Source organism: Rattus norvegicus, chromosome X (assembly GCF_036323735.1).
Source record: "Rattus norvegicus strain BN/NHsdMcwi chromosome X, GRCr8, whole genome shotgun sequence".
Classification (NCBI taxonomy): Eukaryota; Metazoa; Chordata; class Mammalia; order Rodentia; family Muridae; genus Rattus; species Rattus norvegicus.
The window spans coordinates 3,360,133-3,384,673 of record NC_086039.1 but is presented as its reverse complement, the minus strand read 5'-3'; positions in this window follow the sequence as shown (position 1 = coordinate 3,384,673).

Below are 24,541 nucleotides of genomic sequence, written 5' to 3'. Positions count from 1 at the left end.
AACAGCTGAAGACCTGTAGAGAGGAAAAACTAAACGCCCGAAAGCAGAACACTCTGTCCCCATAACTGACTGAAAGAGAGGAAAACAGGTCTACAGCACTCCTGACACACAGGCTTATAGGACAGTCTAGCCACTGTCAGAAATAGCAGAACAAAGTAACACTAGAGATAATCTGATGGCGAGAGGCAAGCGCAGGAACCCAAGCAACAGAAACCAAGACTACATGCCATCATCGGAGCCCAATTCTCCCACCAAAACAAACATGGAATATCCAAACACACCAGAAAAGCAAGATCTAGTTTCAAAATCATATTTGATCATGATGCTGGAGGACTTCAAGAAAGACATGAACACACTTAGGGAAACACAGGAAAACATTAATAAACAAGTAGAAGCCTACAGAGAGGAATCGCAAAAATCCCTGAAAGAATTCCAGGAAAACACAATCAAACAGTTGAAGGAATTAAAAATGGAAATAGAAGCAATCAAGAAAGAACACATGGAAACAACCCTGGATATAGAAAACCAAAAGAAGAGACAAGGAGCTGTAGATACAAGCCTCACCAACAGAATTCAAGAGATGGAAGAGAGAATCTCAGGAGCAGAAGATTCCATAGAAATCATTGACTCAACTGTCAAAGATAATGTAAAGCGGAAAAAGCTACTGGTCCAAAACATACAGGAAATCCAGGACTCAATGAGAAGATCAAACCTAAGGATAATAGGTATAGAAGAGAGTGAAGACTCCCAGCTCAAAGGACCAGTAAATATCTTCAACAAAATCATAGAAGAAAACTTCCCTAACCTAAAAAAAGAGATACCCATAGGCATACAAGATGCCTACAGAACTCCAAATAGATTGGACCAGAAAAGAAACACCTCCCGTCACATAATAGTCAAAACACCAAATGCACAAAATAAAGAAAGAATATTAAAAGCAGTAAGGGAAAAAGGTCAAGTAACATATAAAGGCAGACCTATCAGAATCACACCAGACTTCTCGCCAGAAACTATGAAGGCCAGAAGATCCTGGACTGATGTCATACAGAACCTAAGAGAACACAAATGCCAGCCCAGGTTACTGTATCCTGCAAAACTCTCAATTAACATAGATGGAGAAACCAAGATATTCCATGACAAAACCAAATTTACACAATATCTTTCTACAAATCCAGCACTACAAAGGATAATAAATGGTAAAGCCCAACATAAGGAGGCAAGCTATACCCTAGAAGAAGCAAGAAACTAATCGTCTTGGCAACAAAACAAAGAGAATGAAAGCACACAAACATAACCTCACATCCAAATATGAATATAACGGGAAGCAATAACCACTATTCCTTAATATCTCTCAACATCAATGGCCTCAACTCCCCAATAAAAAGAAATAGATTAACAAACTGGATACGCAACAAGGACCCTGCATTTTGCTGCCTACAGGAAACACACCTCAGAGACAAAGACAGACACTACCTCAGAGTGAAAGGCTGGAAAACAACTTTCCAAGCAAATGGTCAGAAGAAGCAAGCTGGAGTAGCCATTCTAATATCAAATAAAATCAATTTCCAACTAAAAGTCATCAAAAAAGATAAGGAAGGACACTACATATTCATCAAAGGAAAAATCCACCAAGATGAACTCTCAATCCTAAATATCTATGCCCCAAATACAAGGGAACCTACATATGTAAAGGAAACCTTACTAAAGCTCAAAACACACATTGGACCTCACACAATAATAGTGGGAGATTTCAACACCCCACTCTCATCAATGGACAAATCATGGAAACAGAAATTAAACAGAGATGTAGACAGACTAAGAGAAGTCATGAGCCAAATGGACCTAACGGATATTTATAGAACATTCTATCCTAAAGCAAAAGGATATACCTTCTTCTCAGCTCCTCATGGTACTTTCTCCAAAATTGACCATATAATTGGTCAAAAAACGGGCCTCAACAGGTACAGAAAGATAGAAATAATACCATGCGTGCTATCGGACCACCACGGCCTAAAACTGGTCTTCAATAACAATCAAGGAAGAATGTCCACATATACTTGGAAATTGAACAATGCTCTACTCAATGATAACCTGGTCAAGGAAGAAATAAAGAAAGAAATTAAAAACTTTTTAGAATTTAATGAAAATGAAGGTACAGCATACCCAAACTTATGGGACACAATGAAAGCTGTGCTAAGAGGAAAACTCAGCGCTGAGTGCCTGCAGAAAGAAACAGGAAAGAGCATATGTCAGCAGCTTGACAGCACACCTAAAAGCTCTAGAACAAAAAGAAGCAAATACACCCAGGAGGAGTAGAAGGCAGGAAATAATCAAACTCAGAGCTGAAATCAACCAAGTAGAAAAAAAAGGACAATAGAAAGAATCAACAGAACCAAAAGTTGGTTCTTTGAGAAAATCAACAAGATAGATAAACCCTTAGCCAGACTAATGAGAGGACACAGAGAGTGGTTCCAAATTAACAAAATCAGAAATGAAAAGGGAGACATAACTACAGATTCAGAGGAAATTCAAAAAATCATCAGATCTTACTATAAAAACCTATATTCAACAAAACTTGAAAATCTACAGGAAATGGACAATTTCCTAGACAGATACCAGGTATCGAAGTTAAATCAGGAACAGATAAACCAGTTAAACAACCCCATAACTCCTAAGGAAATAGAAGCAGTCATTAAAGGTCTCCCAACCAAAAAGAGCCCAGGTCCAGACGGGTTTAGTGCAGAATTCTATCAGACCTTCATAGAAGACCTCATACCAATGTAATCCAAACTATTCCACAAAATTGAAACAGATGGATCACTACCGAATACCTTCTACGAAGCCACAATTACTCTTATACCTAAACCACACAAAGACACAACAAAGAAAGAGAACTTCAGACCAATTTCCCTTATGAATATCGACGCAAAAATACTCAACAAAATTCTGGCAAACCAAATTCAAGAGCACATCAAAACACTCATCCACCATGATCAAGTAGGCTTCATCCCAGGCATGCAGGGATGGTTTAATATACGGAAAACCATCAACGTGATCCATTATCTAAACAAACTGAAAGAACAGAACCACATGATCATTTCATTAGATGCTGAGAAAGCATTTGACAAAATTCAACACCCCTTCATGATAAAAGTCCTGGAAAGAATAGGAATTCAAGGCCCATACCTAAACATAGTAAAAGCCATATATAGTAAACCAGTTGCTAACATTAAACTAAATGGAGAGAAACTAGAAGCAATCCCATTAAAATCAGGGACTAGACAAGGCTGCCCACTCTCTCCATATTTATTCAATATAGTTCTTGAATTTCTAGCCAGAGCAATCAGACAACAAAAGGAGATCAAGGGGATACAGATCGGAAAGGAAGAGGTCAAAATATCACTATTTGCAGATGATATGATAGTATATTTAAGTGATCCCAAAAGTTCCACCAGAGAACTACTAAAGCTGATAAACAACTTGAGCAAAGTGGCTGGGTATCAAATTAACTCAAATAAATCAGTAGCCTTCCTCTACACAAAAGAGAATCAAGCCGAGAAAGAAATTAGGGACACGACCCCCTTCATAATAGACCCAAATAATATAAAGTACCTCGGTGTGACTTTAACCAAGCAAGTAAAAGATCTGTACAATAAGAACTTCAAGACTCTGAAGAAAGAAATTGAAGAAGACCTCAGAAGATGGAAAGATCTCCCATGCTCATGGATTGGCAGGATTAATATAGTAAAAATGGCCATTTTACCAAAAGCGATCTACAGATTCAATGCAATCCCCATCAAAATACCCATCCAATTCTTCAAAGAGTTAGACAGAACAATTTGCAAATTCATCTGGAATAAGAAAAAACCCAGGATAGCTAAAACTATCCTCAACAATAAAAGGACTTCAGGGGGAATCACTATCCCTGAACTCAAGCAGTATTACAGAGCAATAGTGATAAAAACTGCATGGTATTGGTACAGAGACAGACAGATAGACCCATGGAGTAGAATTGAAGACCCAGAAATGAACCCACACACCTATGGTCACTTGATTTTTGACAAAGGAGCCAAAACCATCCAATGGAAAAAAGATAGCATTTTCAGCAAATGGTGCTGGTTCAACTGGAGGTCAACAGGTAGAAGAATGCAGATCGATCCATGCTTATCACCCTTTACAACGCTTAAGTCCAAGTGGATCAAGGAACTACACATCAAACCAGACACACTCAAACTAATAGAAGAAAAACTAGGGAAGCATCTGGAACACATGGACACTGGAAAAAATTTCCTGAACAAAACACCAATGGCTTATGCTCTAAGATCAAGAATTGACAAATGGGATCTCATAAAACTGCAAAGCATCAGTAAGGCAAAGGACACTGTGGTTAGGAGAAAACGGCAACCAACAAATTGGGAAAAGATCTTTACCAATCCTACATCAGATAGAGGCCTTATATCCAAAATATACAAAGAACACACGCAGTTAGACCGCAGGGAGACAAATAACCCTATTAAAAATGGGGTTCAGAGCTAAACAAAGAATTCACAGCTGAGGGATGCCGAATGGCTGAGAAACACCTAAAGAAATGTTCAACATCTTTAGTCATAAGGGAAATGCAAATCAATACTACCCTGAGATTTCACCTCACACCAGTGAGAATGGCTAAGATCAAAAACTCAGGTAACAGCAGATGCTGGCGAGGATGCAGAGAAAGAGGAACACTCCTCCATTGTTGGTGGGGTTGCAGACTGGTAAAACCATTCTGGAAATCAGTCTGGAGGTTCCTCAGAAAATTGGACATTGAACTGCCTGAGGATCCAGCTATACCTCTCTTGGGCATATACCCCAAAGATGCCCCAACATATAAAAAAGACACGTGCTCCACTATGTTCATCGCAGCCTTATTTATAATAGCCAGAAGCTGGAAAGAACCCAGATGCCCTTCAACAGAGGTATGGATACAGAAAATGTTGTACATCTACACAATTGAATACTACTCAGCTATCAAAAACAACGAGTTTATGAAATTCGTAGGCAAATGGTCGGAACTGGAAAATATCATCCCGAGTGAACTAACCCAATCACAGAAAGACATACATGGTATGCACTCATTGATAAGTGGCTATTAGCCCAAATGCTTGAATTACCCTAGATGCCTAGAACAAACGAAACTCAAGACGGTTGATCAAAATGTGAATGCTTCACTCCTTCTTTAAATGAGGAAAAAGAATACCCCTGGCAGGGAAGGGAGAGGCAAAGATTAAAACAGAGACTGAAGGAACACCCATTCAGAGCCTGCCCCACATGTGGCCCATACATATACAGCCACCCAATTAGACAAGATGGATGAAGCAAAGAAGTGTAGACCGACAGGAGCCGGATGTAGATCTGTCCTGAGAGACTCAGCCACAATACAGCAAATACAGAGGCGAATGCCAGCAGCAAACCACTGAACTGAGAATAGGTCCCCCGTTGAAGGAATCAGAGAAAGAGCTGGAAAGCTTGAAGGGGCTCGTGACTCCATATCAACAACAATACCAAGCAACCAGAGCCTCCAGGGACTAAGCCACTACCTAAAGACTATACATGGACTGACCGTGGACTCTGACCTCATAGGTAGCAATGAATATCCTAGTAAGAGCACCAGTGGAAGGGGAAGCCCTGGGTCCTGCTAAGACTGAAACCCCAGTGAACTAGACTATGGGGGGGAGGGCGGCAATGGGGGGAGGGTTGGGAGGGGAACACCCATAAGGAAGGGGAGGGGGAAGGGGGATGTTTGCCCAGAAACCGTGAAAGGGAATAACACTCGAAATGTATATAAGAAATACTCAATTTAATTTAAAAAAAAAAAGAAAGAAACTAACAGTTAATTTCACGCAAGCCCACATTCGAAGATGTGTGTATCCTCATTCTGCTTCCAATTTCCTTTCACAGCAAGGGATCTTCTCGGTCTATTTTTAAGCACAGAGTCCGTTTTAGTCACTACTCTCATACTGTGTGGGCATAGGATTCCTACCCACACTTGACTGTTTCTCAACACAGAGCCTGGCACAAGATCATTAATCCTGTCCCATGAATTCCTTTGTCTCTCTAGTCTGTGTGCATGACTACCTTGGTTTGGACCAAATATTAATATTTAAATTATCTGATTATATTTCTCTATCATTTTGTGGACATGAACTGGGGCTGAGGGTTGTCAATGTAGGACACAGTGTGGCTTTAATGAAGGTCCTAATATCATTTCTTAGTGGAAAAATATCAACATTTTTTGTTGTTTGTCATTTGAAATGTTGCATAATGTAGTCAGTTATCCTTCAATTTGAAGAATTTGGGGTGCAAGTTATTTTTGAAATTTTAAAATATTTGTTTTAATGGAAGGTCATTGAGAAGAGAATGCAAGAATAATAAATATCAAATGATAAAGAAAAAGAAAGCTGCAAAGTTATATTTTCACTGTCATTTGATTTTAGAAGTGTTCACTTTGTCCAGTGTACAGTTTTATTTAGGGAATTTATCATTATAGGATACATTCAGGTATAGGTAAATTATCTGGGTTTAATTTTGGTAGATCATTTTTGATTCTCCAAAGTTCTTAGCTATTAAGATTAAAGTTAATGAAGTCTTCAAATTTTATATGGGTATATATTGCCTTTTCTCTTATGTGCAAATCTAGGCTGGAATAGACTGATTATCTGGTATGCATATAGTTACTCTCTAACAAAACACTTTTTTTTTTTTTTTTCTTTCAGAGCTGAGAACCGAACCCAGGGCCTTGCACTTTCTAGGCAAGTGCTCTACCATTGAGCTAAATCTCCAACAAAACAAAACTTTTAACGAAGTGCTTTTAATTGTATCCTGTTTTTAGACAGAACAGGATAGCAATATTTGCCTTGAACACATGGTCCTGTCTAAGCTTCCCAAAGCTGGGAATAGAGGTCTGAGCTATCACCACCATCTGTGAGTGCACCATGTTACATCTCTCACTGCTGTGTAATAAAAGTGTATGTCTTTTTCATATCTTCAGAAGCTTCCTATGTCTTTCATTTTAATATTAGCCATTATAACAAATATAGAGCTAGTTATGCCTTACATTTCTATTTCCCCAATGACAGTGACTGAGCACCCTTTGTGCTCTTATTTGCTATAGGTACATCTTTCCCAGTAATTAATTAATAATTAATTAATGTAGGAAGTGAGGTTCAAAGCCAAATCCAGGGGTTCCCTTGGATAAGGGCACAGCAGCAGCAAATCCGCTCGGTCTGAGACACCGCCAGAACCTGAAGGGACCTACCAGATAAACAGTTCTCTGCACCCAAATCCCATGGGAGGAAGAGCTAAACCTTCAGAGAGGCAGACGCGCCTGGGAAACCAGAAGAGACTGCACTCTGTCCACATTACTGATTCCAGAGGAAAACACCAAATGCCATCTGGAACTCTGGTGCACGGAAGCTCCTGGAAAGGGCGGCACAGATCTTCCTGGTTGCTACCCCTGCGGAGAGCTTGTAGGCAGCACCCCACGAGCGAACTTGAGCCTCGGGACTACAGGTAAGACAAACCTTCCTACACCAAGCGACCTGCCTAGTGAACTCAGGACACAGGCCCACAGGAACAGCTGAAGACCTGTAGATAAGAAAAACTACACGCCCGAAAGCAGAACACTCTGTTCCCATAACTGGCTGAAAGAAAACAGGAAAACAGGTCTACAGCACCCCTGACACACAGGCTTATAGGACAGTCTAGCCACTGTCAGAAATAGCAGAACAAAGTAACACTAGAGATAATCTGATGGCGAGAGGCAAACGCAGGAATCCAAGCAACAGAAACCAAGACTACATGGCATCATCGGAGCCCAATTCTCCCACCAAAGCAAACACGGAATATCCAAACACACCAGAAAAGCAAGATCTAGTTTCAAAATCATATTTGATCATGATGCTGGAGGACTTCAAGAAAGATGTGAAGAACTCCCTTAGAGAAACACAGGAAAACATCAATAAACAAGTAGAAGCCTAGAGAGAGGAATCACAAAAATCCCTGAAAGAATTCCAGGAAAACACAATTAAACAGTTGAAGGAATTAAGAATGAAAATAGAAGCAATCAACAAAAAACACATGGAAACAACCCTGGATAGAGAAAACCAAAAGAAGAGACAAGGAGCTGTAGATACAAGCTTCACCAACAGAATACAAGAGATGGAAGAGAGAATCTCAGGAGCAGAAGATTCCATAGAAATCATTGACTCAACTGTCAAAGATAATGTAAAGTGGAAAAATCTACTGGTCCAAAACATACAGGAAATCCAGGACTCAATGAGAAGATTAAACCTAAGGATAATAGGATACTAGAAGAGAGTGAAGACTCCCAGCTCAAAGGACCAGTAAATATCTTCAACAAAATCATAGAAGAAAACTTCCCTAACCTAAAGAAAGAGATACCCATAAATATACAAGAAGCCTACAGAACTCCAAATAGATTGGACCAGAAAAGAAACACCTCCCATCACATAATAGTCAAAACACCAAACACACAAAATAAAGAAAGAATATTAAAAGCAGTAAGGGAAAAAGGTCAAGTAACATATAAAGGCAGACCTATCAGAATCACACCAGACTTCTCGCCAGAAACTATGAAGGCCAGAAGATCATGGACTGATGTCATACAGACCCTAAGAGAACACAAATGCCAGCCCAGGTTACTGTACCCTGCAAAACTCTCAATTAACATAGATGGAGAAACCAAGATATTCCATGACAAAACCAAATTTACACAATATCTTTCTACAAATCCAGCACTACAAAGGACAAAAATGGTAAAGCCCAACATAAGGAGGCAAGCTATACCCTAGAAGAAGCAAGAAACTAATTGTCTTGGGAACAAAACAAAGAGAAGAAAAGGACGCAAACATAACCTCACATCCAAATATGAATATAACAGGAAGCAATAATCACTATTCCTTAATATCTCTCAACATCAATGGCCTCAACTCCCCAATAAAAAGACATAGATTAACAAACTGGATACGCAATGAGGACCCTGCATTCTGCTTCCTACAGGAATCACACCTCAGAGTCAAAGACAGACACTACCTCAGAGTGAAAGGCTGGAAAACAACTTTCCAAGCAAATGGTCAGAAGAAGCAAGCTGGAGTAGCCATTCTAATATCAAATAAAATCAATTTTCAACTAAAATTCATCAAAAAAGATAAGGAAGGACACTTCATATTCATCAAAGGAAAAATCCACCAAGATGAACTCTCAATCCTAAATATCTATGCCCCAAATACAAGGGCACCTACATACGTAAAAGAAACCTTACTAAAGCTCAAAACACACATTGCACCTCACACAATAATAGTAGGAGATTTCAACACCCCACTCTCATCAATGGACAGATCATGGAAACAGAAATTAAACAGAGACGTAAACAGACTAAGAGAAGTCATGAGCCAAATGGACTTAACAGATATTTATAGAACATTCTATCCTAAAGCAAAAGGATATACCTTCTTCTCAGCTCCTCATGGTACTTTCTCCAAAATTGACCATATAATTGGTCAAAAAACGGGCCTTAACAGATACAGAACGATAGAAATAATCCCATGCGTGCTTTCAGACCACCACGGCCTAAAACTGGTCTTCAATAACAATAATGGAACAACGCCCACATATACGTGGAAATTGAACAATGCTCTACTCAACGATAACCTGGTCAAGGAAGAAATAAAGAAAGAAATTAAAGACTTTTTAGAATTTAATGAAAATGAAGGTACAACATACCCAAACTTATGGGACACAATGAAAGAAAGCTGTGCTAAGAGGAAAACTCATAGCTCTGAGTGCCTGCAGAAAAAAACAGGGAAGAGCATATGTCAGCAGCTTGACAGCACACCTAAAAGCTCTAGAACAAAAAGAAGCAAATACACCCAGGAGGAGTAGAAGGCAGGAAATAATCAAACTCAGAGCTGAAATCAACCAAGTAGAAACAAAAAGGACCATAGAAAGAATCAACAGAACCAAAAGTTGGTTCTTTGAGAAAATCAACAAGATAGATAAATCCTTAGCCAGACTAAGGAGAGGACACAGAGAGTGTGTCCAAATTTACAAAATCAGAAATGAAAAGGGAGACATAACTACAGATTCAGAGGAAATTCAAAAAATCATCAGATCCTACTACAAAAGCCTATATTCAACAAAACTTGAAAATCTGGAGGAAATGGACAATTTCCTAGACAGATACCAGGTACCGAAGTTAAATCAGGAACAGATAAACCATTTAAACAACCCCATAACTCCTAAGGAAATAGAAGCAGTCATTAAAGGTCTCCCAACCAAAAAGAGCCCAGGACCAGAGAGGTTCAGTGCAGAATTCTATCAGACCTTCATAGAAGTCCTCATACCAATACTATCCAAACTATTCCACAAAATTGAAACAGATGGAGCACTACCGAATTCCTTCTATGAAGCCACAAGTCACAATTACTCTTATACCTAAACCACAAAGAAAGAGAACTTCAGACCAATTTTCCCTATGAATATCGATGCAAAAATACTCAATAGAATTCTGGGAAACCGAATCCAAGAGCACATCAAAACAATCATCCACCATGATCAAGTAGGCTTCATCCCAGTCATGCAGGGATGGTTTAATATACAGAAGACCATCAATGTAATCCATTATATAAACAAACTGAAAGAACAAAACCACATGATCATCTCATTAGATGCTGAGTAAGCATTTGACAAAATTCAACACCCCTTCATGATGAAAGTCCTGGAAAGAATAGGAATTGAAGGCCCATACCTAAACATAGTAAAAGCCATATACAGCAAACCAGTTGCTAACATTAAACTAAATGGAGAGAAACTAGAAGCAATCCCATTAAAATCAGGGACTAGACAAGGCTGCCCACTCTCTCCCTACTTATTCTATATAGTTCTTGAATTTCTAGCCAGAGCAATTGGACAACAAAAGGAGATCAAGGGGATACAGATTGGAAAAGAAGAAGTCAAAATATCACTATTCGCAGATGATGTTAGCGTATATTTAAGTGATCCCAAAATTTCCACTAGAGAACTACTAAGGCTGATATAAATCTTCAGCAAAGTGGCTGGGTATAAAATTAACTCAAATAAATCAGTAGCCTTCCTCTACACAAAAGAGAAACAAGCCGAGAAAGAAATTAGGGACAAAACAACGAGTTTATGAAATTCGTAGGCAAATGGTTGGAACTGGAAAATATCATCCTGAGTGAGCTAACCCAATCACAGAAAGACATACATGGTATGCACTCATTGATAAGTGGCTATTAGCCCAAATGCTTGAATTACCCTAGATCCCTAGAACAAACGAAACTCAAGACGGATGATCAAAATGTGAATGCTTCACTCCTTCTTTAAATGAGGAAAAAGAATACCCTTGGCAGGGAAGGGAGAGGCAAAGATTAAAACAGAGACTGAAGGAACACCCATTCAGAGCCTGCCCCACATGTGGCCCATACATATACAGCCACCCAATTAGACAAGATGGATGAAGCAAAGAAGTGCAGACCGACAGGAGCCGGATGTAGATCGCTCCTGAGAGACACAGCCAGAATACAGCAAATATAGAGGCGAATGCCAGCAGCAAACCACTGAACTGAGAATAGGTCCCCTATTGAAGGAATCAGAGAAAGAACTGGAAGAGCTTGAAGGGGCTCGAGACCCCAAAAGTACAACAATGCCAAGCAACCAGAGCTTCCAGGGACTAAGCCACTACCTAAAGACTATACATGGACTGACCCTGGACTCTGACCCCATAGGTAGCAATGAATATCCTAGTAAGAGCACCAGTGGAAGGGGAAGCCCTGGGTCCTGGTAAGACTGAACCCCCAGTGAACTAGTCTATGGGGGGAGGGCGGCAATGGGGGGAGGGGTGGGAGGGGAACACCCATAAGGAAGGGGAGGGGGGAGGGGGATGTTTGCCCGGAAACCGGGAAAGGGAATAACACTCGAAATGTATATAAGAAATACTCAAGTTAATAAAAAAAAAATTTAAAAAGTTAAAAAAAAAAAAGAAATTAGGGACAAAACACCCTTCATAATAGACCCAAATAATATAAAGTACCTCGGTGTGACTTTAACCAAGCAAGTAAAAGATCTTTAAAATAAGAACTTCAAGACTCTGAAGAAAGAAATTGAAGAAGACCTCAGAAGATGGAAAGATCTCCCATGCTCACGGATTGGCACGGTTAAGATAGTAAAAATGGCCATTTTACCAAAAGCAATCTACAGATTCAATGCAATCCCCATCAAAATACCCATCCAATTCTTCAAAGAGTTAGACAGAACAATTTGCAAATTCATCTGGAATAAGAAAAAACCCAGGATAGCTAAAACTATCCTCAACAATAAAAGGACTTCAGGGGGAATCACTATCCCTGAACTCAAGCAGTATTACAGAGCAATAGTGATAAAAACTGCATGGTATTGGTACAGAGACAGGCAGATAGACCAATGGAATAGAAGTGAAGACCCAGAAATGAACCCACACACCTATGGTCACTTGATTTTTGACAGAGGAGCCAAAACCATCAAATGGAAAAAAGAAAGCATTTTCAGCAAATGGTGCTGGTTCAACTGGAGGGCAACATGTAGAAGAATGCAAATCGATCCATACTTATCACCCTGTACAAAGCTTAAGTCCAAGTGGATCAAGAACCTCCACATCAAACCAGACACACTCAAACTAATAGAAGAAAAACTAGGGAAGCATCTGGAACACATGGGCACTGGAAAAAATTTCCTGAATAAAACACCAATGGCTTATGCTCTAAGATCAAGAATCGACAAATGGGATCTCATAAAACTGCAAACCTTCTGTAAGGCAAAGGACACTGTGGTTAGGACAAAACGGCAACCAACAGATTGGGAAAAGATATTTACCAATCTTACAACAGATAGAGGCCTTATATCCAAAATATACAAATAACTCAAGCAGTTAGACCGCAGGGAGACAAATAACCCTATTAAAAAATGGGGTTAAGAGCTAAACAAAGAATTCACAGCTGAGGGATGCCGAATGGCTGAGAAACACCTAAGGAAATGTTCAACATCTTTAGTCATAAGGGAAATGCAAATCAAAACAATCCTGAGATTTCACCTCACACCAGTCAGAATGGCTAAGATCAAAAACTCAGGTGACAGCAGATGCTGGCGAGGATGTGGAGAAAGAGGAACACTCCTCCATTGTTGGTGGGGTTGCAGACTGGTAAAACCATTCTGGAAATCAGTCTGGAGGTTCCTCAGAAAATTGGACATTGAACTGCCTGAGGATCCAGCTATACCTCTCTTGGGCATATACCCCAAAGATGCCCCAACATATAAAAAAGACACGTGCTCCACTATGTTCATAGCAGCCTTATTTATAATAGCCAGAAGCTGGAAAGAACCCAGATGCCCTTCAACAGAGGAATGGATACAGAAAATGTGGTACATCTACACAATGGAATATTACTCAGCTATCAAAAACAATGACCTTGTGAAATTCGTAGGCAAATGGTTGGAACTGGAAAATATCATCATGAATGAGGTAACCCAATCACAGAAAAACACACATGGTATGCATTCTTTGAGAAGTGACTATTAGCCCAAATGCTTGAATTACCCTAGATGCCTAGAACAAATGAAACTCAAGACGGATGTTCAAAATGTGAATGCTTCACTCCTTCTTTAAAAGGGGAACAAGAATACCCTTGGCAGGGAATAGAGAGGTAAAGATTAAAACAGAGACTGAAGGAACACCCATTCAGAGCCTGCCCCACATGTGGCCCATACATATATAGCCATCCAATTAGATAAGGTGGATGAAGCAAAGAAGTGCAGGCAGACAGGAGCCGGATGTAGATCGCTCCTGAGAGACACAGCCAGAATACAGCAAATACAGAGGCGAATGCCAGCAGCAAACCACTGAACTGAGAACAGGTCCCCCGTTGAAGGAATCAGAGAAAGAGCTGGAAAGCTTGAAGGGTCTTGCGACTCCATATGAACAACAATGCCAAGCAACCAGAGCTTCCAGGGACTAAGCCACTACCTAAAGACTATACATGGACTGACCCTGGACTCTGATCTCATAGGTAGCAATGAATATTCTAGTAAGATCACCAATGTAAGGGGAAGTCCTGGGTCCTGCTAAGACTGAACCCCTAGTGAACGTGATTGTTGGGGGGAGGGTGGCAATGGGGTGAGGATGGGGAGGGGAACACCCATAAAGAAGGGGATGGGGAGGGGTTAGGGGATGTTGGCCCCGAAATCGGGAAAGGGAATAACACTCGAAATGTAAATAAGAAATACTCAATTTAGTAAAAAAAATGCGGAAAAAAATGTTCAGAATCTGATGCTCACAGCCAAATTTTACAAACCATTTAAAGAGTAACTATCTCCATTTTTCTGGAACCATTCTAAAAAACTGTAATAAAATGAACTTTGCCAAAAAAAAATTAAATGGAAACTGTTGTTCTGGTTTGAAGCTAAAAAAAAAAGCCAAATCCACTGGATTCTATGTGCTATGTGCTATGTAAGTGTTTCATAATTGAGCTACCATCTTCATACCCTATACATTTGTTCTTTTATGGCTGAAACTTTTATCTCATAACTAAGTAATCTTTACTCAATTGAAGATCACAAAAGGAAAAACTATTTCCAATAATTTCTTTTGAAAGTTTTTCTATTACTCAATTTGAGTTAAGCTTTTTGCATGTGTTGTAAAGTAGGATCCAAGTGTATTCTTTTGTATATTGATATCCAATTGTCCCAACACCACTCAGTTAATACATTGCCTTTTCTATTGAACATAATTGTCTCTCCTCAAAAGTGTGAGTTAATATCAGGGTTATCTACTATATTCCATTACACATCCCTTTTTTATTAGATATATTTCATTACTTACATTTCAAATGTTATTCCTTTCCACAGTTTCCTGTCCATAAGCCACATCCCCTCTCCCTCCATCATATGGGTATTCCCCCCATTCATCCCCCTTACTGCCCCCATATTCCCCTACACTGGGGGTCCAACCTTGGCAGGACCAAGGGCTTCCTTTCCCACTGGTGCCCCAACAAGGTTATTCTTTCCTACATATGCAGTAGGAGCCATGGGTCAGTCCATATATAATCTTTTGGTAATGGTTTAGTCCCTGGAAGTGATGGTTGGTTGACATTGTTGTTCTTATGGGGTTGCAAATTCCTTCAACTCTTTCAATACTTTCTGTAATTCCCCCAAAGTGGGTCCTGTTCTCAGCTCAGTGGTTTGCTGCTAGCGTTGACTGCCATGTGTATGTGTGTGTGTGTGTGTGTGTGTGTGTGTGTGTGTGTGTGTGTGTGTGTGTGTATAATATATGCCACATGTGAGCCAGGCTATGAATGGCCGTTCCTTCAGTCGCTGCTCTGAATTTTGCTTCCATATTCCCTCCTATGGATATTTTTTGCCCTTTGAAGAAGGAGTGGGAGCATTCACATTTCAGTCATACTACTTTTTGAACATCTTGGGGTCTGTGGATTGCATCTTGGGTAATTTGACTGTTTGGGATAATAACCATTTATCAATGACTGCATACAAAGTGTGTTTTTCTGTGATTGGGTTACCTCAGTCATGATGATATTTTCTAGTTCATTTCACTTGTCTAAGAATTTCAAGAAATCATTGTTTTTGATAGCTGAGGAGTATACCATTGTGTAGATGTACCACAACTTTGAATCCATTCCATCGTTGAAGGGCATCTGGGTTCTTTCCAGCTTCTGGTTATTATAAATAAGGCTGCTATGAATGTAGTGGAACACATGTCTTTGTTGTATGTTGGGGCATCTTTTGGGTATATGCCCAGGAGAGTTATAGTTGGGTCCTCAGAAGGTAGAATGTCAAATTTTCTGAGGAACCTCCAGACTGATTTCCAGAATGGTTGTACCAGTTTGCAATCCCACTAAAAATGGAGGAGTATTCGTCTTTCTCCAGCATTGGCTGTCACCTGAGTTTTTCATCTTAGCCATTCTGACTGATGTGAAGTGGAATCTCAAGGTTATTTTGCATTTCCCTGATGACTAAGGATGTTGAACATTTCTTTAGGTGCTTTTTGGCTATTCAGTTATACTCAGGTGAGAATGTTTTGTTTAGCACTGTACCCCATTTTAATAGGGTTATTTGGTTCTCTGGAGTCTAACTTCTTGAGTTCTTTGTATATTTTGGATATTAGCCCTCTATCAGATGTAGGATTGGTAAAGATCTTTTCCTAATCTGTTGCTTGCCATTTTGTCTGAATGACAGTGTCTTTTGCCTTACAGAAGTTTTGCAGTTTTATGAGGTCCAATTTGTCGATTCTTGATTTTAGAGCATAAGCCATTGGTGTTCTTTAAAGGAAATTTTCCCCAGTGCCCATGCATTTGAGACTCTTATTCCATTTTCCTTCTATTAGTTTGAGTATATCTGGTTTGATGTGGAGGTCCTTGATCCACTTGGACTTAAGTGTTGTACATGGTGATAAGAATGGATTGCTTTGCATTCTTCTACATGCTGACCTCCAGTTGAACCAGCACCATTTGTTGAAACTGGTATCTTTCTTCCATTGGATGGTTTTAGCTCCTTTGTCAAAGATCAAGTGACCACAGGTGTGTGGGTTCATTTCTGGGTCTTCAATTTTGTTCCACTGATCTATCTGCCTGTCTCTGTACCAATACCATATAGTTTTTATGATTACTGCTACTGTAATACTGCTTGAAGTCAGGGATGGTGATTCCCTCAGGTGTTCTTTGATTGTTGAGCATAGTTTTCGCCATCCTGGGTGTTTTGTTTTACAATTGAATTTGCAAATTGCTCTTTCTATCTCTATAAAGAATTGAGTAGGAATTTTGATGTGGATTGCATTGAATCTCTAGATTGCTTTTGGCAAAATGGCCATCTTTACTATATTAATCCTGCTAGTTGATGAGCATGGGAGATCTTTCCATCTTCTGAGATCTTCCTCAATTTCTTTCTTCAGAGACTTGAAGTTCTTGACATACAGATCTTTTACTTGCTTGGTTGAAGTCATACCATGATATTTTATATTATTTGGGATTATACTGAAGTGTGTCATTTCCCTAATTTCTTTCTCAGCCTATTTATCATTTGAGTAGAGGAAGGCTACTGATTTGTTTGAATTAATTTTATACCCCGACCCTTTGCTGAAGTTGTTTATCAGGTTAAGTAGATCTCTGATGGAACTTTTGGGGTTACTTAAGTTCAATATCATATCATCTGCAAATAGTGATATTTTGGTTTCTTCATTTCAAATTTATATCCCTTTGATCTCCTTTTGTTTTCTGATTGTTCTGGCTAGGACTTCAAGTACTATACTGAATAAATAGGCAGCCTTGTCTAGTCCCTGATTTCAGTGTGATTGCATCAAGTTTCTCTCAAATTAGTTTGATGTTAGCAACTGGTTTGCTGTATATGGCCTTTACTATGTTTAGATATGGGCCTTGAATTCCTGATCGTTCCAGGACTCTAATTGTGAAGGGGTGTTGAATTTTGTCAAATGCTTTCTTAGCATCTAATGAAATGATCATGTGGTTCTTATCTTGAGTTTGTTTTACATTGATGGATTTTTGTATATTAAACAATTGCTTGATCCCTGGAATGAAGCTTACTTCATCATGATGGATGATCACTTTGATGGTCTTGGTTTTGGTTTGCAAGAATTTTATTAAGTGTTTTTGTGTCAATATTCATAAAGGAAATTGGTCTGAAGTTCTCTTTCTTTGTTAGGTCTTTGTTGGTTTCAGCAAAAGAGTAATTGTGACTTCATAGAAGGAATTCGGTAGTGCTCCATCTGTTTCAATTTTGTGGAATGGTTTGGATAATATTGGTATGAGGTCTTCTATGAAGGTCTGATAGAATTCTGCACTAAACCGATATGGTCCTGGGCTCTTTTTGGTTGGGAGACTTTTAATAACTGCTTCTATTTCTTTAGGAGCTATGGAGTTGTTTAGATGGTTTATTTGTTCCTGATTTAACTTTGGTACCTGATATCTGTGTAGAAAATTGTCCATTTCCTCCAGATTTTCCAATTTTGTTTAATATTGGCTTTTGTAGTAGGATCTGATGATTTTTTTAATTTCTTCAGATTCTGTTGTTATGTCTCCCTTTTCATTTCTGATTTTGTTAATTTTTATACATTCTCTGTGACTTCTGGTTAGTCTGGCTAAGGGTTTATCTATCTTGTTGATTTTCTCAGAGAAACAGCTCTTGGTTTTGTTGATTGATTTCAGCTCTGAGTTTGATTGTTTCCTGCCTTGTACTCCTCTTGTGTTTATTTATTTCTCTTTGTTCTAGAGCTTTTAGGTTTGCTATCAAGCTGCTGACATATGCTTTCTCCTGTTTCTTTTTGCAGGCACTCAGAGATGTGAGTATTCCTCTTAGCACTGCTTTCATTGTGTCTCATTAGTTTGGGAATTTTGTATCTTCATTTTTATTAAATTCTAAGAAGTCTTTAATTTCTTTCTTTATTTCTTTTTTTTAATATTTGTCTCTTTTATTTGGTTGGATTTTTTTATTGAGTATTTCTTATATACATTTCGAGTGTTATTCCCTTTCCCGGTTTCCGGGCAAATATCCCCCTCCCCCCTTCCCCTTACTTATGGGTGTTCCCCTCCCAACCCTCCCCCCATTGCCACCCTCCCCCCCATAGTCTAGTTCACTGGGGGTTCAGTCTTACCAGGACCCAGGGCTTCCCCTTCCACTGGTGCTCTTACTAGGATATTCATTGCTACCTATAGGGTCAGAGTCCAGGGTCAGTACATGTATAGTCTTTAGGTAGTGGCTTAGTCCCTGGAAGCTCTGGTTGCTTGGCATTGTTGTACATATGGGGTCTCGAGCCCCTTCAAGCTGTTCCTGTTCTTTCACTGATTCCTTCAACGGGGGACCTGTTCTCAGTTCAGTGGTTTGCTGCTGGCATTCGCCTCTGTATTTGCTGTATTGTGGCTGAGTCTCTCAGGAGCGATCTACATCCGGCTCCTGTCGGTCTGCACTTCTTTGCTTCATCCATCTTGTCTAATTGGGTGGCTGTATATGTATGGGCCACATGTGGGGCAGGCTCTGAATGGGTGTTCCTTCAGTCTCTGTTTTAATCTTTGCCTCTCCCTTCCCTGCCAAGGGTATTCTTTTTCCTCATTTAAAGAAGGAGTGAAGCATTCACATTTTGATCATCCGTCTTGAGTTTCGTTTGTTCTAGGGATCTAGGGTAATTCAAGCATTTGGGCTAATAGCCACTTATCAATGAGTGCATACCATGTATGTCTTTCTGTGATTGGGTTAGCTCACTCAGGATGATATTTTCCAGTTCCAACCATTTGCCTACGAATTTCATAAACTCATTGTTTTTGATAGCTGAGTAATATTCCATTGTGTAGATGTACCACATTTTCTGTATCCATTCCTCTGTTGAAGGGCATCTGGGTTCTTTCCAGTTTCGGGCTATTATAAATAAGGCTGCTATGAACATAGTGGAGCACGTGTCTTTTTTATATGTTGGGGCATCTTTTGGGTATATGCCCAAGAGAGGTATAGCTGGATCCTCAGGCAGTTCAATGTCCAATTTTCTGAGGAACCTCCAGACTGATTTCCAGAATGGTTGTACCAGTCTGCAATCCCACCAACAATGGAGGAGTGTTCCTCTTTCTCCACATCCTCGCCAGCATCTGCTGTCACCTGAGTTTTTGATCTTAGCCATTCTCACTGGTGTGAGGTGAAATCTCAGGGTTGTTTTGATTTGCATTTCCCTTATGACTAAAGATGTTGAACATTTCTTTAGGTGTTTCTCAGCCATTAGGCATTCCTCAGCTGTGAATTCTTTGTTTAGCTCTGAACCCCATTTTTAATAGGGTTATTTGTTTCCCAGCAGTCTAACTTCTTGAGTTCTTTGTATATTTTGGATATAAGGCCTCTATCTGTTGTAGGATTGGTAAAGATCTTTTCCCAATCTGTTGGTTGCCGTTTTGTCCTAACCACAGTGTCCTTTGCCTTACAGAAGCTTTGCAGTTTTATGAGATCCCATTTGTCGATTCTTGATCTTAGAGCATAAGCCATTGGTGTTTTGTTCAGGAAATTTTTTCCAGTGCCCATGTGTTCCAGATGCTTCCCTAGTTTTTCATCTATTAGTTTGAGTGTGTCTGGTTTGATGTGGAGGTCCTTGATCCACTTGGACTTAAGCTTTGTACAGGGTGATAAGGATGGATCGATCTGCATTCTTCTACATGTTGCCCTCCAGTTGAACCAGCACCATTTGCTGAAAATGCTATCTTTTTTCCATTGGATGGTTTTGGCTCCTTTGTCAAAAATCAAGTGACCATAGGTGTGTGGGTTCATTTCTGGGTCTTCAATTCTATTCCATTGGTCTATCTGTCTGTCTCTGTACCAATACCATGCAGTTTTTATCACTATTGCTCTGTAATACTGCTTGAGTTCAGGGATAGTGATTCCCCCTGACGTCCTTTTATTGTTGAGGATAGCTTTAGCTATCCTGGGTTTTTTGTTATTCCAGAAGAATTTGCAAATTGTTCTAACTCTTTGAAGAATTGGATTGTTATTTTGATGGGGATTGCATTGAATCTGTTGATTGCTTTTGGTAAAATGGCCATTTTTACTATATTAATCCTGCCAATCCATGAGCATGGGAGATCTTTCCATCTTCTAAGGTCTTCTTCAATTTCTTTCCTCAGTGTCTTGAAGTTCTTATTGTACAGATCTTTTACTTGCTTGGTTAAAGTCACACCGAGGTACTTTATATTATTTGGGTCTATTATGAAGGGTGTCGTTTCCCTAATTTCTTTCTCGGCTTGTTTCTCTTTTGTATAGAGGAAGGCAACTGATTTATTTGAGTTAATTTTATACCCAGCCACTTTGCTGAAGTTGTTTATCAGCTTTAGTAGTTCTCTGGTGGAACTTTTGGGATCACTTAAATATACTATCATGTCATCTGCAAATAGTGATATTTTGACCTCTTCTTTTCCGATCTGTATCCCCTTGATCTCCTTTTGTTGTCTGATTGCTCTGGCTAGAACTTCAAGAACTATATTGAATAAGTAGGGAGAGAGTGGGCAGCCTTGTCTAGTCCCGGATTTTAGTGGGATTGCTTCAAGTTTCTCTCCATTTAGTTTAATGTTAGCAACTGGTTTGCTGTATATGGCTTTTACTATGTTTAGGTATGGGCCTTGAATTCCTATTCTTTCCAGGACTTTTATCATGAAGGGGTGTTGAATTTTGTCAAATGCTTTCTCAGCATCTAATGAAATGATCATGTGGTTCTGTTCGTTCAGTTTGTTTATATAATGGATCACGTTGATGGTTTTCCGTATATTAAAACATACCTGCATGCCTGGGATGAAGCCTACTTGATCATGGTGGATGATTGTTTTGATGTGCTCTTGAATTCGGTTTGCCAGAATTTTATTGAGTATTTTTGCGTCGATATTCATAAGGGAAATTGGTCTGAAGTTCTCTTTCTTTGTTGTGTCTTTGTGTGGTTTATGTATAAGAGTAATTGTGGCTTCGTAGAAGGAATTCGATAGTGCTCCATCTGTTTCAATTTTGTGGAATAGTTTGGATAATATTGGTATGAGGTCTTTTATGAAGGTTTGATAGAATTCTGCACTAAACCCGTCTGGACCTGGGCTCTTTTTGGTTGGGAGACCTTTAATGACTGCTTCTATTTCCTTAGGAGTTATGGGGTTGTTTAACTGGTTTATCTGTTCCTGATTTAACTTCGATACCTGGTATCTGTCTAGGAAATTGTCCATTTCCTCCAGATTTTCAAGTTTTGTTGAATATAGATTTTTATAGTAAGATCTGATGATTTTTTGAATTTCCTCCGAATCTGTAGTTATGTCTCCCTTTTCATTTCTGATTTTGTTAATTTGGACGCACTCTCTGTGTCCTCTCCTTAGTCTGGCTAAGGGTTTATCTATCTTGTTGATTTTCTCAAAGAACCAGCTTTTGGTTCTGTTGATTCTTTCTATGGTCCTTTTTGTTTCTACTTGGTTGATTTCAGCTCTGAGTTTGATTATTTCCTGCCTTCTACTCCTCCTGGGTGTATTTGCTTCTTTTTGTTCTAGAGCTTTTAGGTGTGCTGTCAAGCTGCTGACATATGCTCTTTCCCGTTTCTTTCTGCAGGCATTCAGCGCTATGAGTTTTCCTCTTAGCACAGCTTTCATTGTGTCCCATAAGTTTGGGTATGTTGTACCTTCATTTTCATTAAATTCTAAAAAGTCTTTAATTTCTTTCTTTATTTCTTCCTTGACCAGGTTACCATTGAGTAGAGCATTGTTCAATTTCCACGTATATGTGGGCATTCTTCCCTTATTGTTATTGAAGACCAGTTTTAGGCCGTGGTGGTCTGATAGCACGCATGGGATTATTTCTATCTTTCTGTACCTGTTGAAGCCCGTTTTTTGACCAATTATATGGTCAATTTTGGAGAAAGTGCCATGAGGAGCTGAGAAGAAGGTATATCCTTTTGCTTTAGGATAGAATGTTCTATAAATATCTGTTAAGTCCATTTGGCTCATGACTTCTCTTAGTCTGTCGACATCACTGTTTAATTTCTGTTTCCATGATCTGTCCATTGATGAGAGTGGGGTGTTGAAATCTCCCACTATTATTGTGTGAGGTGCAGTGTGTTTTGAGCTTTAGTACGGTTTCTTTTACGTATGTAGGTGCCCTTGTATTTGGGGCATAGATATTTAGGATTGAGAGTTCATCTTGGTGGATTTTTCCTTTGATGAATATGAAGTGTCCTTCCTTATCTTTTTTGATGACTTTTAGTTGGAAATTGATTTTATTTGATATTAGAATGGCTACTGCAGCTTGCTTCTTCTGACCATTTGCTTGGAAAGTTGTTTTCCAGCCTTTCACTCTGAGGTTGTGTCTGTCTTTGTCTCTGAGGTGTGTTTCCTGTAGGCAGCAGAATGCAGGGTCCTCATTGCGTATCCAGTTTTTTAATCTATGTCTTTTATTGGGGAGTTGAGGCCATTGATAATGAGAGATATTAAGGAATAGTGATTATTGCTTCCTGTTATATTCATATTTGGATGTAATGTTATGTTTGTGTGCTTTCATTCTCTTTGTTTTGTTGCCAAGACGATTAGTTTCTTGCTTCTTCTAGGGTATAGCTTGCCTCCTTATGTTGGGCTTTACCATTTATTATCCTTTGTAGTGCTGGATTTGTAGAAAGATATTGTGTAAATTTGGTTTTGTCATGGAATATCTTGGTTTCTCCATCAATGCTGATTGAGAGTTTTGCTGGATACAGTAACCTGGGCTGGCATTTGTGTTCTCTTAGGGTCTGTAGGACATCAATCCAGGATCTTCTGGCCTTCATAGTTTCTGGCGAGAAGTCTGGTGTGATTCTGATAGGTCTGCCTTTATATGTTACTTGACCTTTTTCCCTTACTGTTTTAATATTCTTTCTTTATTTTGTGTGTTTGGTGTTTTGACAATTATGTGACGGGAGGTGTTTCTTTTCTGGTCCAATCTATTTGGAGTTCTGTAGGCTTCTTGTATGTCTATGGGTATCTCCTTTTTTAGGTTAGGGAAGTTTTCTTCTATGATTTTGTTGAAGATATTTAGTGGTCCGTTGAGCTGGGAGTCTTCACTCTCTTCTATACCTATTATCCTTAGGTTTGATCTTCTCACTGAGTCCTAGATTTCCTGTATGTTTTGGACCAGTAGCTTTTTCTGCTTTACATTATCTTTGACAGTTGAGTCAATGATTTCTATGGAAACTTCTGCTCCTGAGATTCTCTCTTCCATCTCTTGTATTCTGTTGGTGAAGCTTGTATCTACAGCTCCTTGTCTCTTCTTTTGGTTTTCTATATCCAGGGCTGTTTCCCTGTGTTCTTTCTTGATTGCTTCTATTTCCATCCTCAATACCTTCAACTGTTTGATTGTGTTTTCCTGGAATTCTTTCAGGGATTTTTGTGTCTCCTCTCTATGGGCTTCTGCTTGTTTATTTATGTTTTCCTGGAATTCTTTCAGGCATTTTTGCGATTCCTCTCTGTAGGCTTCTACTTGTTCTCTAAGGGAGTTCTTCACGTCTTTCTTGAAGTCCTCCAGCAACATGATCAAAAATGATTTTGAACTAGATCTTGCTTTTCTGGTGTGTTTGGATATTCCATGTTTGTTTTGATGGGAGAATTGGGCTCCGATGGTGCCATGTAGTCTTGGTTTCTGTTGCTTGGGTTCCTGCGCTTGCCTCTCGCCATCAGATTATCTCTAGTGTTACTTTGTTCTGCTATTTCTGACAGTGGCTAGACTGTCCTATAAGACTGTGTGTTAGGAGTGCTGTAGACCTGTTTTCCTCTCTTTCAGTCAGTTACGGGGACAGAGTGTTCTGCTTTCGGGCGTGTAGTTTTTCCTCTCTACAGGTCTTCAGCTGTTCCTGTGGGCCTGTGTCTTGAGTTCACCAGGCAGCTTTCTTGCAGCAGAAAATTTGCTCTTACCTGTGGTCCTGAGGCTCAAGTTCGCCCGTGGGGCGCTG